The sequence below is a fragment of the Lactuca saligna genome, chromosome 3, assembly GCF_052625555.1.
Source record: "Lactuca saligna cultivar CGN05327 chromosome 3, ASM5262555v1, whole genome shotgun sequence".
NCBI classification, from domain to species: Eukaryota; Viridiplantae; Streptophyta; class Magnoliopsida; order Asterales; family Asteraceae; genus Lactuca; species Lactuca saligna.
The window spans coordinates 24,308,635-24,326,181 of NC_136419.1; the positions used below are offsets into that span (position 1 = coordinate 24,308,635).

A 17,547-nucleotide genomic window follows, 5' to 3' on the forward strand; every position below is an offset into this window, starting at 1 on the left:
TAACCATCAGAGCCTATAGTGTTGCAAGGAACTTATTGAGGGATTATGTAGCTGAATTCTGGAAATGTGACATCGAGTTTGCACACTTGTTTGGAAAAAAAAGTATTGGCAAAAATTTCTTATGAACTGCCTAAAGCCCAAATCCTAGCAGAAGGTCTGATTAAAGTACCAGAAAACATTTAAAACATAAACTGTATGTGCAAAGCTTAGTGAGTTCCCCCAAAATACCACATACCATACATAACATAATGGGTCTATATCAACCCAAAGTGAATGTTATGATACAATTCATAGTCCTACTATCACTTTCTTTAAAGCGCCAAATCATGGTCTTTACTTGTACAAGTTGTTTGATCTATATGCCCAAGAATCATTATGGAGTGATATTGCTAATAATATATGATCCTATAGGGTCACACCGTTATCAAGTTGGCACATTTTGTATATTTATTATTATTATGATTACTACTAAAAAAGTATCGATTCTTGTATTTTAATTGGGGAATAATTATTGTTTTATGAAAATAATAATTATAAGAGAGTATTACTAGTTATTATTTCATATGGTATGAATTAATAAGTGATGCACAACATTTTGGACTATTTGGATTATTTTGTCTTTTACCTAAAGACAAAGTTTATATTTTATAAACTTGGAGTTTATAAAAAATAAAGAATCTTACGTTTTAAAAGGCATAATGACGGTGTGAGAGATTGCTTTTTCAACTTATCACATTTTGTCTCCCATGCTTCTAAAGACTACCATTACTTTAGATTATTTTAATGGCTAGACCATACTTTTCATGGGCTATATAATAGATGCATGAGGCTTGCATTTTTGCAAGAGTGAAGCTCTTCTTTTTCCTATCTTTTCTCTCTAGAACCATGGGTTCTTCTTCTCTCCATCCTCTCTTTCTCTCTCTTTTGAAGTTATTTTGGTGATTAGAAGCCATCTTGATTTGTCTCGTTTAGTGCTTATTTGAGTTAAGTACTTAAAGGTTCAAAACACTCGAGAATACAAGAAGGAACTAACATTCCAAGTTATTTACTCTTGATGGTGGGTACTTGTAGAGAAGATCATACACTTTGATCTTTTGTGATCTTCATCAACTCCCCAAAACCATGTGCTTTCAAAGGCTTCAAAGGTTATCTCTAAAATATCCTATGGTTGGTTTTGTTTCATTCTAACCTCTATAAATGGATCCATGATGGTTCGATTTTGTTATGAACAAAAAATAAACTTTTTTATTTTTAAAGTCTTCCATTGTCGTTTTTTTATGAAAAACACACTTTTATTTCGTATCAAAACCCAACACAAGTTCTAGGGTTCAGATACTAGTCTTCCATACATGTGCCAGGGGTCAGATCCTGGTCCTTCATACATATGATAAGCGCCAGATCTTGGTATTTCATGAATATGCCAGGGGCCAGATCCTGGTCTTTCATGTATATTTCAGGGGATATATCTTGGTCTTTCATGCCAACATCACAAAGACAATTAGCATCATACATAGTATAGTAAGAAGACTCATCTCCATCTCATTGTCAAACAACCAAAGCTCAAAAAGTCCAAAAACCAATGCTACAACCTACCCATCAAAATACTCAAGATCAAACCTCGGTCCACACTTTAAGACTAGAAAATTGACCAAAAATCAACCTGGTTAGAAAGTTAACAGTCAAAGCAACATCAGTTAGCCTCTACGTAATGGCCTAACCATTGTCACGTAGTGGTAATAGCAAGAAATAACACTCTCGAATCCTTTCCTTCCCCTCATTGTGGCAGCCAACTTTTCACATCGTGGCCACTATATGTGGACAACTTAATGGATTGAGCTCTCAATACATTAATCCTTAAACTCATAATTTCCAGAAGGCGTCTTAAGACCCTAATAGTCCATAAAAATCCAGACTATATAGACATGCATATCCAGTGCATGTCTTTCTCTTATCTGGGTCAAAATGCTAGAAGTGGGGTCCAAACCCCATGCAAGGCTTTCAACACTTACACAACTGCTAGATCCATCAAGTATAATGCTCTTGGGACACTAGAGAGCCATAAACTTACTAAGTCTATTACATTCAAACACTCTAACCAAAACTAAGGACCAAAATAAGCTAAAATGACCTAGGTCTATAAGGAAGAAACCAACAATATGAAAACTTAAGGAATTACAAAGAGTCCATTGGATACATACAAGGATGGGGATACATTGCTTGTCGGATCTATGCACCAAACTTCCTCCTTCTTCCTTTAAAATCACCAAAACTTTAAAAATTAGCTCCAAAAGCTTCAAGGAGGCTAGGGTTTCATTTTAGGAGATTGGAAGTTAATTATGATACCCTAAACTCTAAGTCGAAGGCTTTAAATACGAAAGAAAACCTAAAAATTGTGGGCTTGTCTGTAACAATCACCATGTCATGGCATCCCTTTTTCCACATCATGGTGCTCACCTGAAAAGTGTACTTCATGAAAGTCATTCCATGTTGTGGGATAGGATTTTTCCTACAAAAGCTCATATTTGATCCCATTAAGCCCTTAATTGATCCATTCTAGAAAATGGGTGTTACAACACTCCCCCATTTAAATTAGATTTCGTCCTCAAAATTTGTCCTTATAGGTTGCTCTTAAAACACCCTTAGAGTCCCCTAAGGAATCTTCCAAGCCTATTTATTTCTTACACAAGGCAATACAACTCTGAATGCCCAAAACTGAGATTATAAATACAAGGATTCCCAAAATGAGGCCCATATGACAAATTCAGGCATAAATTCTCAGATGTTGAAATCGCATCCACCACAGCATTGAGATGACACCTCAAGCAGATGATCACTTTCTAACACCAATGTTGAAAAAATCTTTAGCGAGAAATACATGACCCGATGAAGGAAGTATACCAGCACATCCCCCACTAACCCACAATGAGAAGGACTAACATCCATGGCCATACCTTGAAGATTCCCAAGTCATGCCTATCTCCCAGGTTGACAGAGTCACCCTATATGACACCTATTCTGACCAAAAGCACACATATTTGGTCGTAACGAGACCTACATGTCCTCTCATCACCTTACTGATAACCAAAAAATAGACTTCATGACCAACCACGATCCTAACAACCTAACATTCAAATACAAAGGTGAATCTGAACATGAACCCCCAACAATTCAAAACTACACTAACCTATACATCAATCTTGCTAACCAAAAATTCACAAATTCGATCAGACTAAGATCTTCCTAGTCATACGACTTCTTGCTAATAAATTGAAATACATAATCAATAGCAGATCCTAGTTGTTGAGCACCTCGCATATTAACATAAAGTGATATGACAAATAAATCTTTAACAAACATATAAACATGCCTCGCCCACGATCCTCGCCCAAGATAACATAAACATGGCCTTATCCCATAATCAAAAGCTACATGAACCTAAGCTTCTACATGGGTCTAGCAACCCTCATTCCTAAACAAGAAGTGGATAAACAAAAATGATGAGTCTAACTCAACCCATGTGAACTCTATGGGCCTAATCGTAGCCTTACATTCCCTCCGGCCCAATTTAGCCAATAGTCTATTTTAACCATATGGATGATGTGGCCCTCCCATAGTTTTACAAACACCCATGTAATGGCCTATCTCAGTCAAGTGAATCCTACAGGCCAGATTGTAGTCTAACAACACCCTTGTGATTACCATGGGCTCCCCCTTGGTCCTTCCAACAATCTACAAAAATAACAAGAAAAGCTAACACGAGTCACAACCCTGTCCTACTAGAACTCATCCCATATTTGGGTTGTATTTCGAACCCTAAAGCCTTAATCATACAAGAACATGCAGTGAGGCGCTCACATAACCGTCGACCTGAACCTAGACACTAACTTAATCTTGCGTTGCTACTAATGCTTCAAAACTATAGACGAGATAACCTTGACTAATCAATATTTGTTTCCCTGATTACAACTAGCTATTGAGTCGCATTACTTTTATAAGCTTTAATCAAGAGAAAAACTAAAACCAACTACCCTAGTATCCTCGAATTTGAAACTCCAGGATGACCTGCAATCAGGAATATTCCCATCTAACCTAAGCGATTCTCACCCACTTGGATTTGGCTAAACTATGAAGATTTCATAACCATTAGAATTTCTAAACCAACCTAATAACTTCACCATTTGGTTCTCAAAACCCACGCTCAATGTCACCAAGCGTAATATAATACAAATTCTTCAAACAACACTTAAGAGCTCCAACATATGACCACAAGCCATAATGACAAGATCCCAAGTGTTCCAACTTGTGATTAAAATTCCACACCAATAATGTAACACCCACCTCTGGCACGTATCACAATATTGTCCGCTTTGGGCCACTCGGCACGAGGACTTCCCAGGGGGTCACCCATCCCGGTACTACTCCCGCCCGAGCACGCTTAACTGCAGAGTTCTTATGGGATCTGATGCCCCCACGGCTTTAAAACGCGTTGTGATAGGGAAGGTATCCACACCCCTTATAAGGAATGCTTAGTTCTCCTTCCCAGCCGATGTGGGATCAGATATAACCCACTTTCACCCCCCATTATAGGGTTCGACGTCCCTATCGAACACATCGACCCGTGCCCTAGCTCTCATACCATTTGTAACACCCCCCTCTGGCACGTATCACAATATTGTCCGCTTTGGGCCACTCGGCACGAGGACTTCCCAGGGGGTCACCCATCCCGGTACTACTCCCGCCCGAGCACGCTTAACTGCAGAGTTCTTATGGGATCTGCTGCCCTCACGGCTTTAAAACGCGTTGTGTTAAGGAAGGTATCCACACCCCTTATAAGGAATGCTTAGTTCTCCTTCCCAACCGATGTGGGATCAGATCTAACCCACTTTAAAAGTGGGTTATATCTGATCCCACATCGGCTGAGAAGGAGAACTAAGCATTCCTTATAAGGGGTGTGGATACCTTCCTTAACACAACGCGTTTTAAAGCCGTGAGGGCAGCAGATCCCATAAGAACTCTGCAGTTAAGCGTGCTCGGGCGGGAGTAGTACCGGGATGGGTGACCCCCTGGGAAATCCTCGTGCCGAGTGGCCCAAAGCGGACAATATTGTGATACGTGCCAGAGGTGGGTGTTACAAATGGTATGAGAGCTAGGGCACGGGTCGATGTGTTCGACAGGGACGTCGAACCCTATAATGGGGGGTGAAAGTGGGTTAGATCTGATCCCACATTGGCTGGGAAGGAGAACTAAGCATTCCTTATAAGGGGTGTGGATACCTTCCTTAACACAACGCGTTTTAAAGCCGTGAGGGCAGCAGATCCCATAAGAACTCTGCAGTTAAGCGTGCTCGGGCGGGAGTAGTACCAGGATGGGTGACCCCCTGGGAAGTCCTCGTGCCGAGTGGCCTAAAGCGGACAATATTGTGATACGTGCCAGAGGGGGGTGTTACAAATAATCAACCTAGTCACAAAACCAATCTTAGTTAAATCGAACGGATCCTATCCATCCACAACTTATCTAATAAAACTTCCTGCTTGGAAGAAGATCCTTAAAATTAACCAGAATGCTATCAGCACTACCATCGAATCGACCCCATTACCAACCCTACTGACACGACCTGCCAAAATTAGATTGTGCAAAGATCTGATTGTTAACCTAAAAACTGAACAACGACGATCTAACATTCTAACTTCCTGAAACCCAAGGATAGTGTCCAAATAAGATTTTGCAATGACCATGAATTCCACATCTAAAAATTGAGGGTACGTATACCCAGGAGACAAGATATGTACCGCACAAAACTTGATGAAATATTGACGCATCCATAGCACCTTCAACTGATACAACTTGAAATCTTTGAACAACTTCAGCTAAAGACGATGGAAAAAATAACCAACTATCATGACTGGATGGAACACCAATCCAATGGTTCGACTTACCACTGAACAAAAACTATGAAAAAAATACACATCAAACTCTAATGATAGTTGATAGACCAACAACCGCTCTTCCCTTACTATAGATAGTGGTCGATACAATGAGCTAACCAATCCTTCAGCAATTGATATTCTATTTGGGTGTATCAAGATCTTCTTAACCTAAATTTTTTATCCCTGAAAGCGACTACGGTCTACAACGAGATCTTCATCCAATAGCTTCTGATGTAAGGATAACACGCACGTCCCTGAAGGCATGAACGTGGCAGCAGCTAACTCTGCACTCAGGGTCTGACCAAACCTTAATTATTTCATAACCATGGAGGATTTTGAGTTAGCTTTAAGAATACGTACGCGAACCAAAAATCTTTCATTCTTGCACCACAAATTCATCTAATTCAATGTTCTAAAACCCCAAATCAAATCATCTATCGATCCTTCAATCAAAGTACTTAGTCCTTTCCCATTAAGGGTTCAAACTATTATCAACTGAAATATGTGATCCCAAAGCCTCAGACCAGCTAACTCAGTACACACCAACCATGACTCTCAGTATGAAATATGGCATATGATGATCCTTCAAATAAAAATGACAATCATGAACGAAACATGAACCTTAGATGGAGACATCATGAACTTTCCCAACATTACAACTTCAAACCCATCAAGACCGATTTGTACATCATTTGATTTATGAGGCACCACGAGGGCTGAATCCCTAATCCATTATAATCTACAGATGCTCTAGTCATAGTTCTAACATACTAACCATACAACAGGAATATCCATCTATCGACACAACACTAACTAGGAACATACTCATTCTAGACAGATATGAAGATCAAAATACATACCACTTATTTCTTGTGGCTCGATCTTGACCTCCTGTCGGACAATGGGTATTGGGGCCTAGACTCCTTCTGCCACCCACGTAGGATAGTCGGGTTGGAGATGATATGGCTGCTGATAGTGAAAACACATTTGATCCTTCTTGCATTCACAGATGGCATGTCACTTCTCTCTATACTTGTAGAGTTTGAACTTGTGGAAAGCAAACCCTTAGGTTCCCCCACATTTGTCACAAAATTTGAAATCCCCCTAACTTCCATTTCCCAGGTTAGCAACATTGAACTCTTCTCCCATTACCTAAAATGTTGAATCATGTGCACACTTTCTCTTCCCTTGATGCATTTCCACATCATGAGCTCCTCCCCTTATTGCCTCATCAATCTATTCTTCAGTCTGAAGGACTACAGTCCGCTCCTTTAACTTGATAATTAACCTATCATTGATTCAACCAATGATACCAACCAAATCCTATAATAAAATCTATGAAATCTCATTGGCAATCTAATAGTGTAGTCTTGTGTTGTTTGAATCAATCTCAGAGGACTCCACTGCTCGTCGGGTAATCGATATTCTGTTGAATAAATACATAAGTATCATCTCATAAAGCAAGAATTATCCTTATACACTTACCTTTTACTTGCTAATCAGAAATTCGCACATCATCCTTCTACCAACCTTTTAGAATCTCTTTATTTTCCTTGATTTGAGCACAAATCATTTGTTTCTAATAGTATGGTCCCAATACTACCATCCACACCTATCCATACTTTCCTAAAAAATCATCATTGATCCTCTAAGTCACTTCTCTATGACCATTAAACAGCACACTAAGATACTTCCTAGGCTCTCCTAGGATCCCACTTCCCATATAAGAACGTTTTAACATTGTTCATAATCCACTAGGAACCCTAACTCTCCCTGCTCTCAGCTACGAAGGAAGACTACTACCAAAGTTAACTAACTATCTTACGGATAAAATCACATGCAACAGATACTAAATGGTCTTTCGACTAAAATATCATGCACTACAATAGTTGGACTCAGACAAGAGTTGGGCAATAGAGCCAAATCAAACATTAAAAGACTATTTAATCTTTTTGGCATGCAACCTAACATATTCTCTTAATAGGTAATTAACATCGATATAGGCCCCTATATATCACAAAGAAAGAAGAATTCTATCAACATAACCGATTGACAATAAGGCATCATAAATATCAGGCAATTTTCACACACATTTCTTAAAGATCCTTACGCATTTTAACAATTCACATATCGGGCATAAAAAGCATCTATCCCTTGCAGACATTCTAGCATGCAACCTTGACTAGATCCTTAATCAAATTTATAGCATGCATATCATACTATAAAACATATAACATATCCACTTGTATCGATATTTACGAAAATACCTACTTAAGCTTGGCTGATTACATGCATCACACCCCTTATCATCATAAAAACCATTTTAGAAAATCATTTTCCTTTTTAAAAGATTTTTTAGATCCTCTGTTTGAGTTCATATACACCTAAGAGTGTTCGCGAATCCCTCAAACCAAGGATCTGATGCCAACTCGTAACATCCTAAAAATACTAAGTAAAAGTCTCATGTAGATAAACCAAAAACATTCATTAGTTTGTACAAAAGACATTCAGAGTAAAAGTATTCTCAAAACATCAGAGTAAAATCATAAAAAGTTAATATGAAATAAATCAAAAGGGGATGAAGCATGATTAAGCCAGGCCCTTCCCTTTGGAACCAAAAGTACCTAAAACACCTATTTTTATTAGATGGAGATGCACAATTAGGGAAGCGTGGAATAGAAAAACATTGATACATACTACATCCTATTTCAAATTGCAGAGATGATAGTTATCTGTCGGGTGAGAGAAGAGATAAAGCACGGTATTTGAATTGGATTATATATCCAATAATGTCCGCTCTCGGCCATTCCACATGCTGCCTAGCAGAGGCGTGGTTATCAGGCCGATGAGGCTAGTAAGGCCCTAATCCTGTAACACTCATAAACCTCAGAAAAATATCCCCGCATAGTTTAAATTTATTGAATGGAGATAGCAAAATACGCCTCCGCCCTTATATTCGTATATGGCGAAACAAGTGGGGAATGTTAGGGTGAACCAGAAAATTTTGGGGTGGGCTACCCATCATCAACTCGAAGAAGTGCATTTAAAACATACATTGTAAGCACAAAATTTGTTAGGTTCCCAAAATACCACATACCATACATAACATAACGGGTCTATCTTAACCCCAAGTGAATGATATGGACCAAATCATAGTCTTACTATCACTTGCTTCCATGTCCCAAATCATGGTATTTACTTGTATAAGTGTCAAGGGCCAAATACTAGTCCTCCATACAAATATAGGGGACCAGATCCTGGTCTTTCATACATATGCTTGTTGGATTTGGTGTCTAAGCCTATAACTATAACTGGGATGTAGTTGACCTGATAGTAGCATGGTCCTTTTGGGTTGCCTTCACTAGTGCAATTTGATAAGGTGGATTTTTGAGAACAAGGTTATTTGTTATTTATTAATATATTAAAAGTCTTATATATTAATATTATTTAATTATTATTGATCAAATTTAATTTGGAATTAATTTTGTGATCGAAAGATACTAATTGCATATATGGGGATTGATTATGTAAATCAATGGTTCTTGTAATGTGGGCCAATGATCCATGATTATGGGCTAAACTAATCCATGGATAATCCATGGAGGTTATACCCATGGAGCATGATAATGTGGAAAGTTATGGGTTATTTGGGTTTACAAAGTGTAACCCTAGCATTTGCCACATTGTAAATAGTGACCCCATAAGCCAAAATTGGTTGCACACTCTTTAGAGTCAAGTGTCTTATTCTCTTAAAGCCTCCTCTTGTATATTGGTGTTTGTGAACCATTAGAGGCATCACACTTGAGCTGCTTAAGCTTTCAATGGTCAAGAATTCTACCCTACTCAAGAGGTAAGCATCCAAACCAAAGTTTTATGTTATATAGCTTCAATTGTATGCTAGATAGGGAGAATGCTTTGGAAAAACTAAATTCATGTATAATTATAGAAAACGTAGATCTAAAGCATTTAGGGTTGCATGTGCACCATAGGAGTGTAATAGTGCTCAAAACCTAACAGTGGTATCAAAGCCTAGGATTTTTTTCTATTATATTTGATGCTTACTAGTTTTTCAAAGCTAAAAAAGGTCGAAATTTTTCCTCTGACTGGTGAACTCGCCGATTCCATGAACAGACTCGACGAGTCCACTCATTAAACAGGGCAACTTGGCGAGTCAGTTCATGCACTCGATGAGTTGAAGGCCCTATTTGCAGAATTTCGAGTTTCTTGTCCTGGTTTGGATTAGGAACACTACCACAATTGGAAATGTTTTTTATGATATGGTAGTGCTTGTACTCATCCAACCACAAGATAATTGTCAAAGTTTTTAATTGTTGTTTTATATGATAAACAAAGTTCCTTTTCAAAATTTTGACTTGAAATTATCTTGATTATGAGTTTAGTTATATCATAAATTATGTGATAATTTTAGTTTTTAGAAAAATGATCTAAATGAATTTTAATGACCTCCATAACTTGTCCTCAAGTTATGAAAAAATGAAAAGTCTCATACCTTAAAATTGGCATTAAGCTCATATGTTATGAAAATGACAGGATAATTATCAAATATTAAGATAATAGGTTAATTATTTTTATTATTTTATATGAGTTGCCTTGCTACATGTGTTAGATTAAATCATTAGAATATTATATGATAATTTTTCCATGTTAGATTTGATCTAAATATTCTTTAATGAGTTTCATAATTTCTCCTCAAGTTATGGAACATGACAAGTCTTTTCACAAATGGTTTTAATGAACTCCATAACTTGTCCTCAAGTTATGGATTATCAAGAGTATTTTCATAAAACACACATTAAATTCATAAGTTATGGATATGAAGAGTTTTGACAAGTTTCGAAACTTGCCCTCAAGTTTTGGAATTTGTAAAGTCTCATTAAATGAAACTTTAATTCAAACCCTGGAGTTTTAAAAGTTAAAATTCAACCCTTATACTTTATAATATTATAAGTTTAATAATATATATACATATACATATATATATATATATATATATATATGTGTGTATGTATGTATATGTATATGTATATGTATAAGAACAAGTCAGTCTTACCATTAGTAGACCTTATTCACGAAGCCGGTCTATAAGGGTGTATAAGGTTACTGCCTATGAAATGGCAGTTTAATGGGTGCCCACTCTCATCCACCGTTTCCTTGGCTGGTGGAGGGTCGTTAGCCTAACGGGTAGGATAGGACATTAATTCTCCTTCATTAAAAGTATAATGATAAATATAAAGTAACTAAACTTTATTAAATTCTCAATCTTAGTTACTTTGAAAAATATGAAAATGGTGCTAATCCATGAAATTATACTTTGTATATTTGTTAAGTCGTTAGTGGAGTGCGTGTGGTTAACCGGCACACTAATCCGGAACTGACAATGTGTTGCAAAGGGTAACCCTGTGTTAATCATAGATCAATGGAGCATGTGTGATTAACCGGCACATTGATTAATTGATCTGTAACATTGGGTGTACCAAGCTAATTTGCATGGTTATTCACACCTTGTTCGTGATCCTCGGCATCCCAGTCACAAACTTGAAAGGCACACGAAGATTTAAACATGCCATTGAAAAGTTCAATAAATCTTAAAGGATCTAAGAACTTCTAATCCAATTAAAACTTAATAATCTATTTCGTTTTTCATTGTGGAAATTGGTAAATCGTCATTTACCTACCTTCAAATATTTTACAATTAGATTAAGGCATCCCTCTTCGCAATTGTAAAATATTGTGTTAGGTCCTAGCCTTAATATTTTGTTTTGGGTGTTATATTAAGGACTTAAATCAACTAAATTGAATTTCTCCCTTTATAGATGTCTAGGTCAGACAACTATGGTCTTCCCGAATGTGTTGGAAAAGGCTTTCCACATGAAGATGATATTCCATAATATCATACTTCACATCCTCCATTTGCTGCAATTATTCTCCCTAACCCACAAGTTCAATGACTTGAAAAGTTCAAGGTCACTCAGGCCCTACTAGCAATGAAACATCAAAATGGAAAGTCTATATGTGCTCATGTCTTGGTCATGAAGTTGCATATTGATAGGCTAGGAATGTTGGGTGTTGTGTTCCCGAGGAAGATGGATATTGACTTGGTTCTTCAGTCACTTCCCAAATCATATAGTGAGCTCGTTAAAGATTACTATGTGAAAAATCACAACATGATCCTTATTGATCATGCCTATTTGCTAATTGCTGCTGACTCAGCAATGATTTGGTGCAATGATCAAGCAAACATGATTGAAAGATCTACTTCCCAAGCTGCCATGAACATAGGCAATGACATCGATAGCCCATAACTGATTCGTTCTCCTAAAGGAAAGGAATTGGCCATGATCAAAAGCTTTGATCACAAGATAAAGGACGGTTCTAGGATTGTCTTGTGTGCCAATGCAAAAGAAGCCATTTGTTTCTACTACCATTTGAAGGGAAATTAGAAGTGAAGTTGCCCAGACTACCTGAAAGATCTAAGAGAAGGTAGAATGAAAAAGTTTGACTATGTTTCAGGTAAGCCAGCTATCTAACTCTATTAAGTTCCTATTGGTAGATGCTTAATATACGATGTGATAAGATTACATTTTGATATTTTGCAGGATCAAGAAGCTTAAAGGAAAGGCATGCAGAGTCTGATCGCGAAGAAATGGATTTCGATCTCATGGTTCAATAATTAGATTTTTTGAGGTTATGCTAGGAGTTGTGATAGGATGCTTAGAAATTTGTAATAACAGAGTTTTCATTTGTAATTGCATTCTAAGGAAAGGTTTTTTCGCACATTTTTATAAATAAATAAAATTTGAATTTTATCTTGTTTTATATTTCCTTGCAATGGTGTATGTGAAAAATTGATGTTTGTAGCAATATGCATTTGATTCTTTTGTTTGTGGTAGTGTTAAAATTTACCAAATAAGGAAAGATTCTCATCACCCAAGTTTCAATTGGATAGAAACTTGGAATCATGCAACTTGTATTGTGTAATGTATGAGAACCTTCAACTTTGGGAAATTAGGACTAATTCCTTGTTCACATGTAAATGTGAGTCAAGTGAAGGACTAAGCGATCGAGTACATATTCTTGTGCACTGGTCAAGTCCACCACTAAGAATGATAAGACTATTCGTTATGGTTTACTAAAGTTAGTAAATATGGTTATGTTTACAAGATTAAGTATATTTTCAATTCATTGAAAAGTCTCAATGTATAGTAGAACGAATAAGAAGAATCAAAGTCGGAAGAAAGATAAAAGTATCTCCAATCTAAAAAGATAGGAGAGTACTTGATTATCGTGTTTTTTGATTACCCTAATGATTATGAAAACCATATCATAATTTGATCCTTAAAGACATCTTAGTGCATTTGTTTGGCTATAAAGAGGAATCAGGAATTCCTGAAATGGTTAAACCAATTAAGATGAATCATACTTCATTCCAAAATCAAATTTTAGAGTCATACTCCAAGATTTTATATTGAGTGACATATCAACAAATGTAGAGTAAAATGTTTTCTACTCTTGAAATTGGTAAGTTTTAATGTTTTGAATAAAACAAAGATCAACTAAGACCGATTGTCGGTAGTGTTTGTCTTGATAAGAAATAGCACTAACTCTTGAATATTTGTTTGCCAACTAATGTTTCTTGATAGAGAGAAACTTATATGTCAAGAGGTTAGTAGGAGTCTTAAAGATCTTGACAAGTTTCAAGAACTAATCAAGAATGAAAACTATTGTTAATCAATAGCCCATGACTTCAGGTTCCTTACCTACCGTGTTAACATATTCTTGTTTAAGTGCCCATTCCAGCTAAAGTTGACTATGCATGTGAGTTCTATGAGTTCTCAATTGTTTGCATAACAACCTGGAAGCAGTGGTAGGCCCTTGTGCTGCCATGTGGCAAGAAATTAAGATTAAACATAATCAATCCATATTAGTTATGATGTGTCACTAACCTTGTCTTGTGATTATGGTTTTGACAAATTCACATGGATAGGAACACATACACGGTAAAATCTAAGTGTCATAAGGTTTCTATCCAATTCATGAAAATGATTGTGAGGGAACGCTTTCACTAAGTAGATTTTAAGGAGATAACATTTGTGATATTTGCATTCTCAAATTCGATTATAACTACGACATCCCTCTTCATAGTTCGAATTATGAGAAATGGAAAAAAGGTCTAAACATTCGGAACTTATCGTTGTAAGTTCTAAAATAGTTTAGACACACATGTGAGCTATCTAAGGAAAGGTGTATGACTTTGAGAAGCTTAGATAAAAGCTTATCGAAGCATCTTGTATTAGAAATCTAAACTTTGGTAAGAGAGTCAATAAGTATTGATTTCTAGAAGTCCAGCTGATTTAGATACATGTTAAAGCTAGTGGGAGCATAAATGTTATGCTAGTAAGATAATAATTATTATACTAGTGGGAGCATAATTATTATGGTAAATGTTGCAAGTTAGCAATGCTAATTATAGAAAAAAAAGTTTTCAATTCGCAAAGTTGCAGGGTTTGAAAAAGTCGTTTTGCTATAATTAAGGGAGAGGAACTTATACTTCAATTTTCAATTCTAAAAGATTATATTGAGATTTTTTAATCAAATTTAGTCAAAGATATATATGGATGTTATGTTGAAAATATTCGACATAAGGAATTTCTATATATGGAAATGTTATTTGCATTCTCAAATTTGATTATGATTACGGTATCCCTCTTCATAGTTCGAATTGTGAAAACCTGACAAATAGAAATGTTATAGCAAAAGACTAATCAACTATCATGTCTTTATGTAAGACATTATGAATCATGTCCAATATGATTTGGGTATAGGATCGATTGCATATGCTATAATATTCATGTGTTCAAATTTTTCAAATGCCTAGGGGATTAAGAGGGAAAAAGGACAAGAACTGAATATGAATAAAGTGGTTAAACAACTGTCAAGGACAATCTAAGGTTCGCTAAGGATTGGTTGCTTATGGATAGTTGGAAGTATAGTAATGAATGGACCATATTGATATAATTCTGAATAGATAGGATTCTGTTGAGAATGGATAGTCATATGGCAACTATGGAAAAGTTTCGATAATAGGAGTTGGATATCAAAAATATATGAGTAAGTTAGAAACTTTTATTCAAAGGAAGGATGTTCAAAGGAATGTATTTTGAATTTGAAACTTCATTTCCATGGAATTGGCTTGTAACAATCTCCAAAGGAATATTTGCATAATAGTTTAGAACTAACACATTCTAATAGTGGCAAGAATTTGATATTCTTACACTTAAATATTTGGAATTGTGAAATTAGTTTAATTGGAAATCAAATTGGTTTATTTCACAAAGTAAGGACCATAAGTAGACATAGTGTGCATGCTTGGAGCATGGGATAATTATTGTTTTAATTCAAGTGTTAAGTTGATCATGAAACACCCCGTTTATTTATTAAATAAATAAATGAACCCCGGGATGAGAAATGTATTTTTTTATATTATTTTATTTGAGCCTTAAATCCATAATAATTTAGGGATGTTAGCCTGAATGTGGGTCCCGATAATTGTCATAAATAAATCATATGGTGTGATTGGGCTTAATATACAATCCAATTCCAATGGCCCAAATGTGGGACTCACATTTGGGCCATTGGAATTGGATTGTGTATTAAGCCCAATCACACCATATGATTTATTTATAAGAGTTATGAACTTAATGGATTAAGTCCTTAATGGGTTAAGTGAGAAACACCTAACCCTAATTGTGATTTTATGTGAAACCCTAATTTCAGTTGGACTTTGAGTTGGGCCTTCCTATTGGGCCTTGGTGATTGGGATAGTAATGGACCATCCAAGAGCAATCAAATGGACTAGAACATTTATATGGGCTTTAGGGTAAGGCCCATATGTGAGGGTTTGATCCCAATTTGGAAAATTGGGCCATAGATGGGCCTTAGTTTGGGCATTAATGATTATATGATATTAGGTCATTAGAATGTCAAATGTTGGACTGGACTAAATGGTTGGGCTTTTATTAAGACCATGTAAAGGTTTTGCCCCATTTGGAAATTTGGGCCATACATGGGCCATAGTTGGGCGTTGTTTCATTATTAGACTTTTGGGCCGTTGGTTTGGGCATTAGGCTTGAATCATGCTAAGATAGGGGTAAAGCGGTCTTTTACCCCAACCATGGACTTATGGATATGTATTGGGACCCAATTATTAATTGGGTGATATTTTGATGTTGACAGATTTGGGAGTATGTCATCTGGCAGTTAGGGTTTTGTAAGCAGGACTACAACAGTGTGAGGTGAGTTTTCCTCCAATAGGAATAGATCTAAGGCACCAATTCCTACCCGTTTATGTAGTTATAGTATGTCGGGGTTAGTCTGATGCAGTTTATATGTTTCCGGAATTCGGTCCGATGTTGAGGCGGTCCTGAGAAGTAGTTATGTATGCTTGATGTCTTTGTGATTCATGCATGTTTATGATATGTGTTATATGTTTCAGATTTCGGTCCGATGTCGGGTAAGCCCGATGCAGGATATGTGATTATGTTATGTGTTTATGTTTATGTTATGTTCATCTTATTTATACCAAACTTTGAAAAGAGAAAAGGGTGTGTTGCAAGCAATCAGCCAAACAGAACTAAGTACTCCTAAATTACCCATACAAGTTATGTTATGATATGTGTATCGGTTTTATGAAAACGGCATGCTAGACTAGGACTAAGGATCTAAGAAGGATGTCTTATGTGCCTGTTATACGTGTATCAGATTTATGAGAACTGCATGCTAGTATAAATTAGTCAGTATGATGGCCTGATTAGTATATGCTTGATTATGTTTACGCAATGCTCGAATGATGCTTGCTTTGTGCTTTGAGGAGTTCTGTTTGTCTTTTACTAACTAGTAAACAAATATGCTAAGTTACATATCGTGAGGACTAAATAATTTCAGAAGGTTAGGTCTAGCTCTATTTCGTAGCCCTTGTTTGATTCCAATCGTTGTAGGGTAGGATCCCTCATTCGAAGAATTATCTAGTCTTAGTGATATGTAATGGTATTCACGAGCTAGTTAGGGGAAGATAACAGGGAATTCTTATGCATCTGATGGTGGAGAGAGGGATGGTGATTACCCTAGGGCAAGCCTAAGATGAGAGTAGTAGAGAGCAATAGTAGTAGAAGGGACTTGGTGGAGTCAAGGCAGTTCTTGAGGAAAGTACGGATAGATGTAGTATGGGTATGTACTACTGAAAGCACAGGATACGTACTCGATTCAAGGAAAGTCGAGATGAATCCAGGAAACTTGTAGTTTGTGAGATCCCTCGAGTTTTGATGAGTATTGTGATGTTAGTGATGGTATAATACCGAGTATAGTGGTGCTACGTGGTAGACCAGATGGTAGTTCTATTGTCAATGAGGGATCAGGCTCGGACTCTGTAGTCGTGTAGCTCGATGATCAGATGAGGGAGTTCATTCCATCTGAGATTACACGTAGTATCATTGAACAAACTCCTATGATCTTTGATATGATCAAGGAGAGAATTTTACAGATTTGTGACGAGAGTCTGAGTTCATTCTACACTGAGATAGCATCCATGATAGAGATGCATACG

The 17,547-nt window shown here is 36.6% G+C and overlaps 1 pseudogene; it reads right to left on the reverse strand.

The window, feature by feature from the left end:
- Positions 1-4,371: 4,371 nt before the first annotated feature.
- On the reverse strand, positions 4,372-4,489 carry LOC145038081 (5S ribosomal RNA; annotated as a pseudogene).
- Positions 4,490-17,547: the final 13,058 nt, after the last annotated feature.